This window comes from Dendrobates tinctorius, unplaced genomic scaffold, assembly GCF_039654945.1.
Source record: "Dendrobates tinctorius isolate UK_male_01 unplaced genomic scaffold, ASM3965494v1 ptg000107l, whole genome shotgun sequence".
Lineage (NCBI taxonomy): Eukaryota > Metazoa > Chordata > Amphibia > Anura > Dendrobatidae > Dendrobates > Dendrobates tinctorius.
Genome location: NW_027361775.1, coordinates 43253097 through 43272111, shown reverse-complemented (window position 1 = coordinate 43272111; position 19015 = coordinate 43253097). Strand labels below are relative to the sequence as shown.

Sequence of the window (19015 nt, the reverse complement as noted above, 5' to 3'; positions counted from 1 at the left end):
TCTTGAGATGTAGTAGCCGGGATCCAAAATGGCAGCATGACCATGAGAGGCCACCAGCTCAGAAAGTTCAAATCTTCTTATCTCAAGTTCTCCTTTACCTAGAGATCTGGTTTTGGTCTCAATTTAAGCCCTGAGTGTTAGGCTTTTGGCAAGAGGAAGAATCTTGGCAGGTGTTGGGTCTCAAAGTGGCTTTTGACGCTTTTTGTTGGGGTCTCTGTGAGAGCTTAAGACTCTTGCTTCCTCATGTGGCAGAAGCCAGGCCACGCTATCTCCAAGTTTCTTTAACCCTAACAGAAAACAACATACTTTGCTGTATTATCCCGGTTTCTATCATTGCGGTTCATCTAGATGCAGAACATGTGCCCATTCCATTATACCGCATTCTTTCTCAGATAGCAGCAGTAGGAAACAATACAAGATTCAGCATTTTATTAATTGTAACACCAAAAATTTAATTTATTTAATCAAATGTACAGAATGTAACTTAAGTTATATAGGATGTACGACTCGTAACCTTAAAATCAGGATTTTGGAGCATATCACTGATATTATTTCTCCTACTAGCTTGAATTGCACGATGTCTTTTGCATCTAAGAATTTTGTGACTTACCATCAAAGAAGTACTACATTTTTGCAAGTCATTGGTATTGAAAAACTTATTGCATCACCAAGGGGAAGAGACCTGAAGAGACTAATTATGTGGGAGGCGAATTAAATTTTGTCTGGACATTTATCATCGTGCCGGTCTTAATGCTCGTAAAGAGATTATAGTATGTTTCATTATTAGGTGCAGCTAATTATATCTATGTATATTTTTCTTTGTTTTTGTGATCTGAATACATTTTGATTTATCGGTCATGTCATGTGATCCTTTGTGGTATTTTTATTGGGTAGGGCTGGTATAAAACCATGCCGTTCTTTTCTTGGGTAGGTTTGAGAAAACATTTTTTTTGTTCGAAATGCGTTGCTGCTACTCATGACCATGTGTACTTTATCATGCTGTATTCAATTTTATAATTCAACAATAAATTTTGGACTGTTTTTGGAAGCTGGGTCATTTCTTCCTTTTTCATGTTTGCATGTGACGACTACACAAGTTACGTGCTTCCCCACACCATATGCTGCAACAGACGAGCTGGTTTTTCTCTTTTTCTTTCCTCACAATGTATAAATGCCAATTGAGCAGGCAAATAAATAAATTACAATGCAATATAAATGCTAAAGGAAACCTGTCTGTCAAATCATGCTGCACAAACCAAGGGCAACAGAAATCAGAACCTGGTTGCGTAATTGCAGACATTTGCAAATTCAGTCGGTCTCTAGCAATATCCTCCACTATACCAGTCACATCAATTTTAATAGCCTTTACCTGAATATATAAATTATTTAGTGAAGTCCCACATTCATTACTTTTAAGTCAGATTCATTTTAACACCTATGCACAGTATAAGTGATTTAATTAGTGGTGGTTTGACCACTGGGTGCCCAAACAATCTCGAGAATTGGTCTGGAGCACAGGAAGGGAAATATACGGCCAGGAAAAAATGTGCAGCTAACGAATTCTTTTGAGAACCCTGCTATTAGAAGTGGAAAGAAAGAACAGAAACAAACTTTGAATTAAAATAGAGTACCAAGAAAAAATGACTACAAACTAAAATGTGTCTATACAAATGTACAGAGAATGGAAATCCAACAAGGAGAATTGGAGAAGCTAACACAGGAAGAGAGATATAATGTCATAGGTATCACTGAAATTTGGTATGAAACACATGATTGGAATAGAAACCTTGAAGGCTACTATACAGGATTAACAAGAAGGGATGAGATATTGCATTGTATGTTAGGAAAATGTATATCTCCACAAGGGTCCAAGCTTCAGAGATTGGTAGCTCTGTAGAAACTGATTGGTTAAGAACTCAAGGAGAGAAGAACAGAAGGGACACTATTGTAGGTGTTTATTATAGACCACCTAGACAGACTAAAGATATGGATGAACTCTTTTTTACACCAGAAATCTCTGTTCTCAAAAAAGTACGACATAGTTAATATTTCCCATTATCACTATTTAGATATTTGTGTGGAATCTCTCTCATGCAAAAGTACTGGGTCCAGAAAGTTCTTATCTTCTTTTGCTTACAACTTTGTCTTTCAGAAGGTAAAAGAGAGAAGATGATCTGCAATCTTGGACCTAATTCTTACCAACAGGGAGGAAATGGTTGAGGAAGTAAAGGTGGCTACGAATTTAGGAGGCAGTGATTATGCTATCCTCAATTTTGTATTACAAGAGGAGGAAGACCAGCACGTACTCAGACTTTAAAGGTTGGACTTCAGAAAGGCTGATTTTAATGGACTCAGAAAGAGGGTAGGAAAGGTCTAATGGTTGGATGTTCTATAGGAGAGAAATGTCCAAGAAGGATGGGAGATTTTGCTAAATGAATCTCTCATTGCACAATTGGCAAAAATCCTGTGAACGAAGAATTGGAAGCATTTAAAGAGACCAGGGTAGATGAACACAAAACTCAATCACTTAAAAACAAAATGTATATCAAATGGAAAGAGGTGAGCATATCTAAAGAAGAACAAAATTCTGTTTGCAGGGAATGCAGGGCAAGTGTTGGAAGAACTAAAGCCAGTAAGGCTTGCAAGGGAGACCAAAAGGATTTTGAGGGTATGTCAAAAGTAAAACAAAAGTCAAAGATACAATAGGATTTTTACAGGATGAAAAGGGTTAAGTGGTCAAAAATGATGTTGAGAAGGCCGAACTTTTAAATTCCTAATTTGCATCTGTGTTCTCTGAGAAAGCAATTGTAACATCAATTGATCTTCACAGTGCCATTGAAGGAATAGTGTGGATTATTTTATCTATAAACAGAGGAATGGTAAGGGAACACTTAGCTAATATAAATAAATGTAAATCTCCTGGTCCAGATGAATTACATCCTAGGGTACTGAAAGAGTTAGCAGCGGAAATTGCAGAACCCCTAGCCAGAATCTTTGAAAAATCCTGGAAAACAGGAGATGTTCGAGAAGATTGGAGAAGGGCAAATTCTGTCCCTATCTTCAAAAAAGGAAAGACGGAACTAGGAAATTACAGATGTGAAAAGGGAGATGTGTTCCAGCTTCTTTGAATCCAAAAATTAGAAAATGTTTCTTAAAAAACCATGGCAATGGCAAAGTTCACATGGCAAGATATAGTTGCGCATTTCAAACACTCAAGGTGTCCTTTATCAAACTAAGGAAATTACAAGTCAGTGAGCCTTACTTCTATACCAGGAAAATATTTTAACAAATTATTAAACAGGAAGTATGAACTTACCTGGATAAGAATACAGTAATTAACCAGAGCCAGCATGGGTTTGTAGCAAACAAGTCATGCAAGACTAATCTAATTTCCTTCTATGATGGAATCACTGACTGGGTGGATCGGGGAAATGTGGTAGATATAGTATATCTCATCTTCAGCAAAGTATTTGACAAAGTATCTCATAGTTTCCTTATTGAAAAAATGAGCAAGTATAGGATTGATAAGGCTACGTTTAGGTGGATTCATAACTGGCTCAGTGATCGTACTCAAAGAGTGATAATAAATGGTTGCACATTATAAATGATCTATATAAGGGAACTGAAGGTAAACTGATCAAATTTGCAGACGATGCAAAGCAAGGAGGGATAACTAACACTAGAGAAGACAGAGAAAGGATTCAAAAGGATATAGATAACCTTGAACAATGGGAAGCAATTAATAGAATGGCATTTAATAGGGACAAAGATTCTACATCTGGGCAAGAAAATTGAAAATTACATCTACCAAATGGGAGAAATAGAACTAGGCAACAGCACTTGAGAAAAAGACTTGGCTATACTAATAGATCACAGGCTGCACATGAGTCAACAGTGCGATGCAGCAGCAAAAAAGGCAAACACAGTTCTAGGATGTACTAAGAGAAGCATAGAGTCTAGATCACATGAATAAATGATCCCCCTCTACTTCTTGGTTAGGCCTCAACTGGAATACTGCACCACAATAATGATGGCAAGTCTGCTGGCGAAGCCACCTCAAAAATGACTGCCAGTGCTTTCCTATATTGGTTTTGCCTGGCAAAACTTGTAAACTGTGCCAGTTGTCTAAATGACACCGTGTGAACATACCATCACAGTTTTAATTTCCTTGAATTGTTGGATTTGCTGTATTTTTAAAACCACAGTATTCAATTCTTTCAGTGTTTTTTGCTGTTTTTTTACCCATTCAAAGGAATGCTTAAAAAGCATATAAAAAAGCAACAAACAAAATAAATGGGCATTATGTACACAGGAGTTTTACTGGAAACACACTGCATGTTTAGAGCAGAAAAGAGCAGCAAAAAAGCACTGTGTGAACATACCCTTAAGATAATTTTTTTAATTGACTCTAGGTGGGCCGGGGCGCAATTTACCTAAAATGACTAGGACACCAAAATACGTTGTCCCAACCCTGGTCCTATCACACTAAATTTTTAGTCCACCAAAAATAGTTCAGACAGATTTGCCACTTAAAAAACTCCAGGTAATTACCGGAATACTTTATCCACATGGGACTGGACAACCCGCTTAACATGATTTATATTGAAGCAGAATTTATGCTGGTAAGAAGCATTGCAATGATGGCAACTTTGCAATATCTAGGGAAGAAAGCCTTCTGTGAACACATAGCAATAATGAAACCATAGAAAACTCTCTATTTTTCTGTGTGTTTTCCTATGGGTTAGTATAGTTATATTTAAATTAAAATTTATAAAGCAGAAAAACAATTCAATTTCACAATAGCAATAGTTTTCTGCAATCACATCCTGCACAGTGAAGCCTCTGAGATTTACCGTAGATAACACAGTAGGATGAGTCATCCATATGCAAAAAGCCAGAAGTTTTACATTTGTATTCCATTCCTTCCCGAGGGCAGGGATGATTTTTCCTGTGAAATAATAATCATAAAACAGAAATTGCATCAGGCGCTATAAAACAACATTACTCAAAAGTATTTCTACATTTAGGAAGGACACCTATGCAATACCTTGTAAAATCTGTGCCACAGGATGTCAATGGAATCAGTTACTCAACACTCAAACATGAGACCACAGTGTATTAGTTATAAGGATGTGATTAATCTATGTCCTTTTATGTATCAGATTTAGGGCTACTTGATAAGTTTTAACCACAGAAAAATGTTGACTTCTTCCATGCTAACAGTCTGAATGGGGCACAGCATGGTTCAAAGTAGAGTGAGGCATCAAACTCTAGTTTATTCACTTTTTAGTATTTCTCTTCAATCCTGTCACCATTTCTCTTCAATTTATATGCAGAAGCTATTTTCAAGAAGGCTGGACTTGCTGAAAAAGAAGGAATCAAAATTAATGGACAAATCCTCAAGAATCTTAAAAACCCATATGATACAACATTGATAGTAACAAGCATAGATGGAATGAAGGACTTATTTTGGAGTGTCAGGATGGCAAGCTCGAACATGGGACTGCTACTCAACACAAAGAAGAAAACCTCAAGAAGAGGAAAAAATCCTCCAAAAAATTCAGATACAAACCAGACAGGCCTAAATGCATCTGCACTATTACAGGGTGCAGCAGACCCAAGTAAAATGGCAGCTGCACAGGTGCATAAACACCAAATGAAACAGTCAGCCTACAATCAGGGATTGGCCGTGTGGTACACCAGTGCAGAAGAAATAATCCACATGTGGCAGTGTTCACACAGGGAATGCAGGGCTTCTGGCTCACAACCTCTTAGTAACACCATATAGGGAGCTGCCCAGTGCCAACTAGAATGCATCCCGTGTGAACAGAGGCCACAAGTTTGCAGAACCATTTGGGCCCAACTGCACCCTGAAAGAAAAAGTGCACAAAAAACATATCAATATATATAAGGTATTCGTTGATATTAAGGCCTTAATACGGAAGCTGGCAAACTGGGTCCGCTGCACCCTGTATTAGTGCAGATGCATTTAGGCCTGTCTGGTTTGTATCTGAATTTTGTGTCAACACAAAGAAGACTACTATATTGATTACTGCCAGGTATGACTGGGACACATTTGACATGAACGGTGACGAACTGGAAGTTATAATAAAGGATTTCAACCTACTCAGAGCGATGATAACTCAAGATGCAGCAATGACACCGCAAATCAATAGAAGAGCCATGGCCAAATCAGCAACAAAGTCACTCAACAAATCGAGGCGCATTTCACTGGCGATGAAGACACAGTACGTAGTTTGGTATTTTCTGTGGAAACATACGGATGAGAAAGCTGGAGGATAAAAATACAAAATGTGGTGCTGGATAAAGATGTTATCAATAATGTTATCATGGATGACAGGAAAAACTAATTAATTATGGAACAAATTAAGCCAGACATGTCATTCTAAGCAAGGATCGCCAAGGTATGACTGACCTATTTTGGGCACATCAATTGAAGAGAGCAATCAATGTAGAAGGACATCACGGTCGAAATAATAGAAGGACAAAGATGAAGACCAGAAACCCAAAGGCGTGATAATATAAGATAATGGCAGAGAAGACCCTGGTTGACCTATCTAGGCTTGCACAAGATCAATCTTCCTGCAGATTGTTCATCCATCAAGTCGCCATGGCTCAAGACCAAGGTGAAGATCGCTAAATAATAATCCATGCTAAGCATTGCAAGCTCTTCATATTTTCATTTCTTGTTCTCTATTAGGTTTTTCTTACTACTTTATTATTGTACAAGGGCAGAACGTGATCCGAGGATTAGCAATGTAGCTTTGTAGCGCAGGGGTCTTGAGTTCAAAATTCACCATGGTCAATATTTGCAAGCAGTTTGTATGTTCTCCCCGTGTTTGTGTGGGTTTCCTCTGGGTACTCTGGTATCCTGCTACAGTCAAAAAAAAAAATCTGATATGGATTTTAGCTTTTTAGCCACAATGGGGACAATGATAATGTTTGTAAAGTGCTGTGAAAATTATTGGTGTTAAACAAGTAAAATAAAGATACCTTGTTAAATGGAAAAATAAAAAAAATGGAATCCTGATGAACACATTTTAATTTAATGTCTGATATAGATCCAGTAAAATTGTATGGCATAATGCTAGTGGAAAATGAGCCTAAACATTACCCATACAACAGTTCAGTTAAAAACCTAATTGAAGTGGTCTCATTGTGAATGTGAAATACACAGCAAGGTGCAAGTTTTTTGCATTGTTTTACTCTTGGTGTGTTTCTTGGATCCTGGGCCTTCAATAGGTGTTATATTTTTCATGTGTTTTCCCATAGTTTTATTTAAAAGGTCAAAATTACATTTATTATTGGAATGACAAAAAGGTGAATGTCAATTGTTTTTTTTTTAAATGCATATTTTCGATAAAATTAGCCTTTAGGATTAGGGATATTTCCACCTTTTTGTAATAGGGAATGTTCTTCCAATTCACGAGATACTATTGAAGCACACAGACTGAGAGATTTATATCCCCATACAGAATCTATCACACAGATTTCCACATTTTAACAATAGCCTCCATCTCCCTGCCACCATGTATACATCCTGCCTCTCATTCCACTTTTCTGCAAGTTATTGCTCACTTACAATAGTAAAAAACGCTTGCAACATGTCTGGATACAAGCGGTTATGGAAACCCTACTGTTCATTTTGTGGTCGGTCCTGTATGTGCATCTTAAATGGATGTAAAGAGGGAAACACTTTTATATATAAAGTATGCACATATATGTGATATCTTTTGAGCGAGAATGACACTACTAGGTCCCACATATTTGTGAAAATTGTTTCTAGGCAGCCTGAGATAAATTTGACAGCTCTGTACCCAGTTGTGCTCTTGCAAACCTTTTATAGATTTACACTATATGGGGCTCATTTGAAGGAGATAAAATGTCACAAGGAAAGTTGGCCCTTAAAATCCACTATAGATGTATCTACTGAAAAATATTGAACAGGAGAATACAAATGCAGGAAGAATCCTTCAGGGAAGATCGGGAGTGATTATTGCCGCCAATTTATCCAGGTGGTCATACTGAGTCCCATCTTGAGGGGACTTTCAGAGTTATCTGTAAAATGCATGAACCTCATTAGATACACACGTGGTCAAAATTGTTGGTACCCCTCGTTTAATGACAGAAAAACTCACAATGGTCACAGAAATAACTTGAATCTGACAAAAGTAATAACAAAAAATCTATGAAAATGAACAAATGAAGGTCAGACATTGGTTTTCAATCATGCTTCCACAAAATTTAAATAAAATAAATAAAACTAATGAAATTGGCCTAGACAGAAATGATGGTACCCCTGGAAAAAAAAGTTACAAAAAGTACATGTTAAATCAAGGTGTATCCACTAATTAGCATCACAGGTGTCTACAATCTTGGAATCAGTGAGTGGGCTTGTATAGAGGGCTACAGATAATCACTGTGCTGTTTGGTGACATGGTGTGTATCACACTCAACATGGACCAGAGGAAGCAAAGGAAAGAGTTGTCTCAGGAGATTAGATAGAAAACTATAGACAAACATGTTAAAGGTAAAAGTTATAAGACCATCTCCAAGCAGCTTGATGTTCCTGTGACTACATTTGCACATCTTATTCAGAAATTTAAGCTCCATAGGACTGTAGCCAACCTCCCTGGACGTGGCTGCTGGAGGAAAATTGATGACAAATCAAAGAGACGGATAATACGAATGGTAACAAAAGAGCGCAGGAAGACTTTTAAACAGATTAAAGGTGAACTTCAAGCTCAAGGAACATCCATGTCAGATCACACCATCCGTTGTTGTATGAGCCAAAGTGGACTTCATGGGGGACGAACAAGGACACCATTGTTGAAAAAAATCATAAAAAAGCCAAACTGGAATTTGCCAAACTACATGTTGACAACCCACAAAGCTTCTGGGCGAATGTCCTATGGACAGATGAGACAAAAATCAAACTTTTTGGCAAGGCATATCAGCTATATGTTCACAGTTGGAAAAATGAAGCATATCAAGAAAAGAACACTGTCCCTACTGTGAAACATGGAGGAGGCTCTGTTAGGTTCTGGGGCTGATTTGCTGCATCTGGCACAGGGTGTCTAGAATCTGTGCATGGTACAATGAAATCTCAAGACTATCAAGGGATTCTAAAGAGAAATGTGCTACCCAGTGTCAGAAAGCTTGGTCTCAGTCGCAAGCCATGGGTCTTGCAACAGGATAATGACCCAAAACACACAGCTAAAACACCCAAGAATGGCTAAGAGGCACATTGGACTATTCTGAAGTGGCCTTCTATGAGCCCTGACCTAAATGCTATTGAGTAACTTTGTAAAGAGCTGAACCATGCCATTCCATACCTGGAAAAGGTAACCTTTAGTAACAACCCTGCCGGCTTCACTGCATGGCCTCCCATCCCCCACCTGACTTACACAACTACTTACCCACTACTCCAGGCCATGCTCTGGGTTCTGTCTTCTGCCGGCTCCATGCTGTGTGCCTCTTGCTTCCTGCCTGCTTCCTTGCTGTATGCATAGGGGGGCGGCGCCAGAACTCTCTGGTTCTTATGGAATCAGGGTGAACCTGTCTAATGTGTCCCTGGCCAATTACCAAGAGGCCTCTAGTATTTAGGGCAGCTCCACCTGGTGGTAGCTGCCTGTGCAATGCCTTTACTCAGTGTCTTGCTACTGAGTTGCCAGGTCCTGTCCTGTGTTTCGCCTTCTCTGGAGGCTGGATTCCTAGCTTTGCCTTGTACCTGTCTGTCTGCCCTCCAGGAGGCAGAATATCCTGGTCTCTGTGTCTTTGTTCTAGCCTTGTCTTTGCCTGTCTTGCCACCCTTCAGGAGGCAGAATATCCTGGTCTCTGCTCCTGTACCTTGTCTTGTACCGTTACCTTGTCTGAACTCAGTCCTACCTCTGTCTCGCAGTCTCCTTGTCTGTGGCTCCTTTTCCTGCTGTGTCTTTCCTTGTGTCCTCTCCATCTGCCTGTGCTCTGCACTCTTGCGGCTCTGCCTGTGCTCCGTACTCCTGCGGTTGTGCCTGTGCTCCGCACTCTGGCGGTTCTGCCTGTGCCCCATTCTGCTGCTGCAGAACCTCTTGCAGCAAACTGCAGCTCCTCTCCGCAGTCTTGCGGTTCTTCTCCAGTGTGAACAGGTCCAAACCTGTTTCCTCATACCTGTCCATATTTCCATCCTACCTGTACCAGTTCCTACACCTCCTGTGTAAACAGGTCCCTCCCTATTCCATACACCACACCTCCCTGCCATTGTCTCAGCCGTGCTCACCTGCCAGTCATGCCTGCTGCCCGCACCTGTCCTAGTGTTCAGTCTCCCCCAGTGTGATCAGCAGCCACAGCCAGACACCACCCTGGAGTGGCACCTGGCAGCTACCTGTCGCACAAGCCTGACCTCACCATCAGAGACTCCAGTGAAGACCAAGGTAGCTGTCCTAGTCACGCTCCTTCCAGGGTAGTCTGGCTTGTGACACAGTGGGGCCACAACCCCCTGGCTCATGCCCTCCAGTCAGGGCGTGAGCGTGACACCTTCAAACACGAGACAGTTTGCTCTGGAGGAGTTGACCAAAATACCTGTCAATAGGTGCAGAAGTCTCATTGACAGTTACAGGAATCGTTTGATTGCAGTGATTGCCTCAAAAGGTTGTGCAACAAAATATTAATTTAAGGGTACCTTCACTTCTGTCCAAGATTATTTCATGAGTTTTATTTTTTTTTTTAAATTATGTGGAAGCGTGGTTGTAAAGCAATGTCTGACTTTCATTTGTTCATTTTGACAGATTTTTGATTTATTATTACTTTTGTTAGATTCAAATTATTTCTGTCACCATTGTGGGCTTTTCTGTCATTAAACGAAGGGTACCAACAATTTGGATCAAGTGTGTACAGGTGCAATACAAAGTCCAAACATAAAAATTAGTCTGCCGGACAAATAATTACAAATTGGCCACAGAAAAAACCACTTAAGAAATAAATGTGAATGTCACATATTTTATCGTAAAGGGGTTGTCCACTACTGGGATAACCTCTTCTTAAAGTAAATGTTCTGCTGCTATAAAATAATAAAGCCTATATTCACCTCCTGTACTGGCGCTGTTCCCACGGTGTTGGCACTCGCTCTCCCCGGGGCTGTGATGTGGTGTTGTGACACGTGATGCCCGATCTGCGCTGGCGTCACAGTCTCTGCCTTTGTGCGAACAGAACATGGAAATAAAAGCCAGTGCTGCAGCTCATACCAGACTTCCTCTTCATGTTTAGTTTGTCCAAAGGCGGGGACAGTGAGGCCAAATCTGGGCACTGGGAATCACGTGTCATTCCACCACATCATAGTCCAGGGGCCAAGAGTGACAAAACCGCTGGAACGGAGTCGACACATGAGGCTTTACTATTTTATCGGGACGAAACATTTGGTTTAAGAAGGGGCTTTCCTAGTAGTGGACAACCCCTTTAAGGGGAATCTGTCACCCACTTGGATGTATGTAACCTATTAACATGGGCGTACACATAATAGAATGCCAAAAATAGTCATAGTTTTGCCTCATATCAAAGGTCTTGTGGAGAGATCCTCTTTTATTCCTTTGTGGTAATGAGCTCTTCCAGGGCTGGGAGTAAACTCTGCCTCCAGTCTTCATTAGCGTTCCAGCCGCCTCCCATCAGAGTCACAGTGCCCAATGATGTGTAGTGGTGGCCCCGCAATCCCGCTTCCTGCAAAAGTGCGATTCCACTGTACGTTTCCGATCTTCTATGGGCATTGGCTTTTTTCTTCTCCGCAGACGAGTTATTACTAGTTCCGCTCCAGTGACTGGTGGCGGGCGCGGGGGCATAGGTTTGTCCCTATGCTTACCATTCTACCAGCTTTTTTATCTATTGCACAACCCTATGAGACCTAAAGAGCGTATATCCTATTCTAATAAATTAACAATCCTAAAAGAGTCCTCATAAACTACTCCTCCTAAGACAATGCTAACAGTTATTTCAAACAGTTGTATAAAATAAGTATAATAACAGACTACTGACGGAATAAATACTAAAATAATATCAATGAGAATGTAATTTAGCGTTTCTTTGTACCCTCTATAAATATTAGCTTCTTTTAATTATTTTAAATTTGGGAAATCTTTTTAATACCCAACACTAAACTTTGGAGTAATCTTTTAGGTCCAAACTACTTATCTTAAGGCCATGTGCACACGCTGCGGATTTAATTGCGGTTCCGCCGCGGTTTGTACCGCGCGGAATAGCCTAAAATCCGCAGTGTAGTGCACCTATAATGGGAGTCTATGGGATCCGCAGACTTGATGTGCACATGCTGCGGAAAAAACCGCACAGAAACGTAGCGGTTTATTTTCTGCAGCATGTCACTTCTTTTCTGCGGTTCCGCTGCGGTTCTGCACCCATAGACTCCCATTCTATCTTTCAATTCCGCAGCAAAACCGCTGATCAAAGAAAGATCTGCGGTTTTGCTGCTGATTTGCTATCCAAAACCGCAGGAAAGGGAAGTGACGGAACAGGAAGGAGGAAGTGTATGCTGTCTGAAAATAAAATGGACTCGTACCGTCGTATGGGGATGGATGTGAGGCGCATGATTGAGTTGGTAAGTTATGTCTGTGTGTGTCAGTCTGTGTGTGTGTGTCAGTCTGTGCGTCAGTCTGTGTGTCTGTAGTGACAGATTGTGGTCATTCGTTGGATGGGACAGCTCTCCCATCCAAATATGATGGGAGAGTTTTCCCATCGTCAGGCGGATGACCACAATGGGTTAAAAAAACACACACGTAACAAACAGTACATACAACACACAACATGTACACATACTTACCACATACCACTTTCACCTGCCCGAAGCCTTCCCTCACTGGTCTCCCATTAAAATGTTTAAAAAAAAAAAAAAAAAAGGTTCTGTCCCACGATGTCCTCCGGTGATGCACTGCAAGAGTTAAATTGCTCCTGCAGTGTGCGCTGGTCGGCGGTGGGTTCCCGACGGTTCAATGAACTCCGGGACCTCACTTTACGGTCCGGGAGCTCACTTTACGGCCCGGGAGCACACTTTACGGTAATTGAGCCCCAGTTACTGGCTTTGCCGTTCTGGACTTGAACAAAATGGCGATGGCTCACGCCATTTTGTTCAAGTGCAGAATGCTAAATAAAGTAAATGTGGACTGTTTTTTGGTATCCTGGGAAAGGGTAGAATCTTCCCAGGCTTTGAATAAAACATCCAGCGAGCAAATTTGTAAAACAATGGAGTCCTGTATTTGGATTGAAAAAAACACAAAGGAATGTGTAATCTAGTTCTAATTCACCTTAGTATTGTGTGTGGCCTCCATGCGCGTGTTTCAGTTCAATACTACACATTGCCCTCAAAATAAAAAACAGCCCACACCATTATTAATAACCCACTGCTAAAACGGTCATGCAGAAGGATGGCGCAGGCACCAGGCTCACACTCTGCACATGTGACATACATGACAGAGTGTGGAGACAACATACAGAGTGATCTGTTGCCTGCAGCATCATTAAGCATGACATGTTTGGCACTGGGTCAGTAATGGTGTGGGGTGGTTTTTCTTGGTCGGGGCACACAGCCCTCCAGGTGCAGTTGGCCCTAGGTTCCACAATGGCAGACCTCATGTGGCTGGAGTGTGTCAGCAGTTCTTAATAGATGAAGGCAGTTAAGCCATGGCCTGGACCGTCCATTCCCCATAATCCGATTGACACCCTGGGACATCATGTCTTGCTCCATCCACCAATGTTACGTTGCAACTCAGACTGTCCAGGAGTTGACGGATACGTGTGCCCGATGCTATCACATCGTGAGGGAAGTGTGTGTACGTGACTGTGTGTGTGTGTGTACGACATTGTATGTATGCTAACAAACTAAATATGAAGATATAAATAACATATTCTTATCCATTACAGATAAGCGACATGCCAGCTATCTGGGACCCGGCCGATGAGGCCTACAAAGACAAGTATACACGTGACATGTGTTGGTCCCGAATCTGCCGACAGCTGTATCATGAATTTGATGGGTACAGCGTTGCCCTGCAGCAGAAAATTAGTAAGTACATTTTGTTATGTTGGTTATACAGACCAACTCTTCATTTTTAAACGTATTGCACGGATCATAATGTGTTTTTTCTTTACATTTTAGTGCATGATGTTAAGCAACGCTGGAGATCGGTGAGAGATCGATTTCAAAAAATCCAAGCCAAGATTGGCACCAGTGGATCTTCACCGGCGAAAATAAAATTCAGCTTGTATAAGCATATGTGTTTCTTGTTAACCAGCAGGACTTTGAGGAGGTGAATATTTAGATATAATTTCAATGTTGTTAGGATGACTAAAATTTGAATTATCACTGAAAACTGTTATCTTTTTTTATGACAGCACTGATGGAAACATTTCGCCGCTTCCTGAAGATGCCAGCCAAGAGGCCGCAGGATCCACAGATTCTATGGATGGGTCTTCATTCTGTGAACCTGAGTCTCCCTGTACATCTGGTGTAGTGTCGGCTGCGTCATCTTCAGGGATGGCATCTTGTGCAGAGACCCAAAATACTGCTGCCCCAAACAGTCAAACAGCTGCCAATCCGTTGACAGTAACCGAGCCACTGGCCAAAAAAAGCAAGGCCAAAACCCAAAAAAAAATGGATGTGACTACAAAAAGGGTTAATGACACCATAGATCTAATCAATAAATCTTCCAGGGAAGATCACTTGGATTTTTTTGTTGCCAGCATAGCCAGCAAAGCTCGGTTACTGTCAGCGGAAAGGCAGACTAAGTTTATGACAGTAGTAAATGCAATACTGTCAGAATTTGAAGACCCTTCGCCTATCTCACCTTTAGCAGATATTGTAATAGGGGCCACACAAAGTGTTCGATCAAGGCGTCCACCACCACCACCACCATTGCCGCCTCCACAACCACCAATGCCACCACCACAACAACAGCGTGATGACCAACGGTATCAGCGACCTCCCGTTAACTATTCTTATTATGGAGATGTTAACTCTGAAAACATGAGTTACCAAGATTACATCTTGCTCAACTAGTTTAGGGCATAAGGCAGGTCCTGGATGACAAAGTCCTCCATTACCTTCATTAGTTCTGCGTTGCTGACACCAGACCTGCTGTCACCGTTTTGCGAGGCCATATTCGGACAACACTTGTGTTTGTTGAACCTTTTCTTTGTTGTTGAAAGATTTTATATTTAAAAAAAAATAGAAAAAGACTATGTTGGTCATTAAGTCTTTTATTGGTTTTATAATAAATTAAGATTTACAATTTGTTTTATTATTAGTTGTGGAAAAATATCATAAGGTCTTCTCCCATAATGCTCAGGAACAGGTCAAATGCCGGGATGGTGAGCCGGCAAAAGGACACAAATGTCTCGGGATATCTGTTAAAAAAAATAATAAGTTACATCACATACAGATTTGTAGTTACCAAAATTTTACATAACAAATTCTCGTCACATATGGGTAACTTACCTTCTCAAATCTTGGTATAGCACACGAAAGTGACCCTTTCCTGTACGTTCTGCCACAATGGGGTGTACCCACATTCTTCTGGTTCTCTTTCTGGCCTGCAAATAAGATAAAATAATTTGGGTTAAGGTCCTGTGAGAGTCTACAACGCTCCAGCGCTGAGGAAAACGATGAGACCTAAAGATGGTTGGTACGTCACTACCTGTTCACTCAACACGCAGATCTATTCAATTTACACAGCCACTATACGGCAAGCCGTAACCTCAGCGGTCATTGGGACCTTGCCACACAGCTGCTAATCTGACGACTCCAGCCTGCGTCCTTGAATTTTGCGCCACCATCGCAGTCGCTCATTGTCAGCAAACATAGCAATGCATGAGGCCAGCGGAACAAAACCGATCAAAAAATGGACAGGACATTGAAGCTCAATCAGCAATATCCAACAGGGGGGCGGTCGCCCATATCCATCACATGTAGCAAGATGGCTGGCGACGTCGCTGTTGCGTCACAAAAGCTGTGATGTTTCAGCGACCTCGCTAGCAATCTCACTATGTGTGATGAGGACTCACAAACAATATTTTTACATATAGTGTTGCTTACCTGGAGTCTTTGCTGATTCAGATAATCAAGCAATACTCCAAAAGCTTGGAGGCGTTGTGGCCTGTGTAGCCATACATTAGTTTCACCATGTTCTTCGCCATGCTGTGTGCTTCGTTGTTCACTCCGATCATTTTCAAGGTTAGCACTCATGATTACGAAAGTGTGCCGAATCCAAAATGGAGAAAGAGGTTGGACTAGGAAGTGACATCATTTTTTTTTTTTCGATTTTGAAGTTTCTTCTCTTTATTTTTGCTTTCAAAAAAGGGAGACAAATCAGGTAGAAAAACGCAAGCAAAACCGCACAAAATATGCATGAAATCAGCATAGAAAATGCATGGAAAATTATTTGAAAAACGCAAGAAAAACGCATCCCAAAAAACGCTTAAAAAACGCTATAAAACCGCATCAAAAACGCAGACATTCCACCATGCGTTTTCTGCCAGCAGCTGCATTTTTTGTGCAGAAAAATGAGACCAAAAATATGCAACGTCTGCACATGGCCTAAAAGCGAATCTGTCAGCTGTTTTTACTATGTAATCCAAGATCAACATGATGTGGGGACACAGACCCAGATTGTAGTGTCATTTACTGGGCTGCCTGGTGCAGTTTGATAAAAAAATCAGTTTTCTGTACTGCTGAGCACTATGCAACTCTGCCATAGCATCCAGTTTCCATTTGGAAATACTGGTACTGCTGGTACACAATAGTATACAGTATGCAGTCACCAACACTTGAGGCGGTACGTGGTTACGTTGGACGCATCACTGCTGGATAATGGTGCCTTTTAGTACTACAACATGGGTCACTCCTGCTAACACCATCAGAGCTGCTAAGTGGCCTTGCTGTGTTGGCGGATTTGTGGCATCTAATAATACTTTAGTTACAGATTGCTATGCTTTGTAGCACAATGCTGCGCTCTGCGGGCATAATAAAATGTATACTTTATTTGGAGGGCAAGGTCATTTTTAAAAAATATAACAAAGAACAAGACAAGAACACACAATAAATGAAACCACACTTTCCCCTGTCCCGAAAATCCGCTGCCTCGGAGTAACCCTTGACTCTGCCCAGTCCTTCAAACCGTACATCCAAGCTCTCGCCACCTCCTGTGACCTCCAGCTCAAAAATATTTCCAGAATCCGTCCTTTCCTCAACCCTCACGCTACCAAAATGCTTGTGCATGCCCTAATCATCTCCCGCCTCGACTACTGCAACATGCTTCTCTGTGGCCTACCTTCTAACACTCTCGCACCCCTCCAGTCAGTCCTTAACTCTGCTGCCTGACTAATCTCTCTCCCTTGGCTACACTCCTGCTTTCCCTCTTTGCAAATCCCTTCACTGGCTCCCAATTTCCCAGTGTATCCAGTTTAAACTACTAACACACTGTCCTACAAAGCCATCCATAACCTTTCTCGTCCGTATATTTCTGAACTAATCTCTCAATATCTTCCCTCACGTAATCTCCGGTCCTCTCAAGACCTCCTTCTCTCCTCGACGCTTATTTGCTCCAATCACTTCCAAGATTTCTCCCGAATATCCCCCATCCCCTGGAATTCTGTGCCCCAACATGTCCGTTATCCATCACATTTGGATCCTTCAGATGGAACCTGAAAACCCATTTCTTCAAAGAAGCTTACAACCTGTAATGACCACACGGCCACCTCAACACCATCGGAGCTACTGCAACCACCGACCTACTGGCCCCTTCCCATAATCCTGTAGAATGTAAGCCCGCAAGGGCAGGGTCCTCTTCCCTCTGTACCAGTCTGTCATTGTTAGTTTGTTTACTGTAAGTGATATCTGTATTTTGATGTAACCCCGTCTAATGTACAGCACTATGGAATCAATGGTGCTATATAAATCTCTATATATAAAATTGAATGTGTGTGTGTGTCACCAACCAATCATGAAGCATCTTTCATTTCACCAGAGCTGCTTAAGAGAAGCTGAGCTGTGATTGGTTGTTATGAGCAACAGTTTTCCTTGCAACCAATCACTAAGCATCTTTCATTTCACCAGAGCTGTTTAAAAGAAGCTGAGCTGTGATTGGTTACTTTGAGCAATAGTTTTCTCACTCCTCATCAACACCTCAGTGGACAGTGACCGGGTGGGAGAAATCTAGCATTACCAGGAACATAAGCTCCCAGCCATTGTCTGCCCCCCCAGAAAGGAGCAGAGAGCACATGACAGAAATGAATCCCCCCACCCTGCCCATATACCCATCACACATCCTCCATCCCATAGGCACATCTTCCCTCTTAAAGGCAAATCCCTCAGCGCTCTGATTCTAACCCCAGGCTTCAATTAAAGGGATCATTGGTATGGAAGTCAGGTCAAATCTATCCAGCACTTTGGTTTCGACCCCAGGCCTCTCTTAAAGGGATCCCCAGTATAGAAGTTAGGACCCTTCCACTCAGCTCTGTGGTTCTGACCCCAGGGGCTCTTAAAGGGATCATTGGTATGGAAATTAGGGCAATTCCACTAAGTACTCAGGCCCCTCTTATAGGGATCCCCGGTACAGAAGTCATGGCAAATCCACTCTGCGCTTTGGTACTGACACCAGGCCTCTCTTAAAGGGATCTCCGGTATGGAAGTTAGGGCAAATCTCTCAGCGCTGATTTTGACCCCAGGCCTCTCTTAAAGGGATCATTGGTATGGAAGTCAGGGTAAATCCATCCAGCGCTTTGGTTCTGACGCCAGGCCTCTCTTAAAGGGATCCCCGGTATGGAAGTTAGGGCAATTCCACTGAGAGTTCTGGTTCTGACCTCAGTCTCTCTTAAAGGGATCCCCAGTATGGAAGTCAGGGCAATTGCCTTCAAATGCTCTGGTACTGACCCCAGGTCTCTATTAAAGGGATCATTGTTATGGAAGTCGGGGCAAATACATCCAGTGCTTTGGTTTTGACCCCAGGCCTCTTTTTAAGGG

At 41.6% G+C, this 19015-nt stretch overlaps 1 long non-coding RNA gene across 1 annotated transcript; it reads right to left on the bottom strand.

Annotated features, from left to right (window-relative positions):
* Positions 1-447: 447 nt before the first annotated feature.
* LOC141100738 (uncharacterized) lies at positions 448-7815 on the bottom strand. The gene is made up of 3 exons (XR_012234755.1): positions 6128-7815; positions 5048-5363; positions 448-4948 (listed from the first exon to the last, which is right to left on the bottom strand). It is a non-coding gene; the product is annotated as an uncharacterized lncRNA (long non-coding RNA).
* Between the last annotated feature and the right edge of the window lie 11200 nt (positions 7816-19015).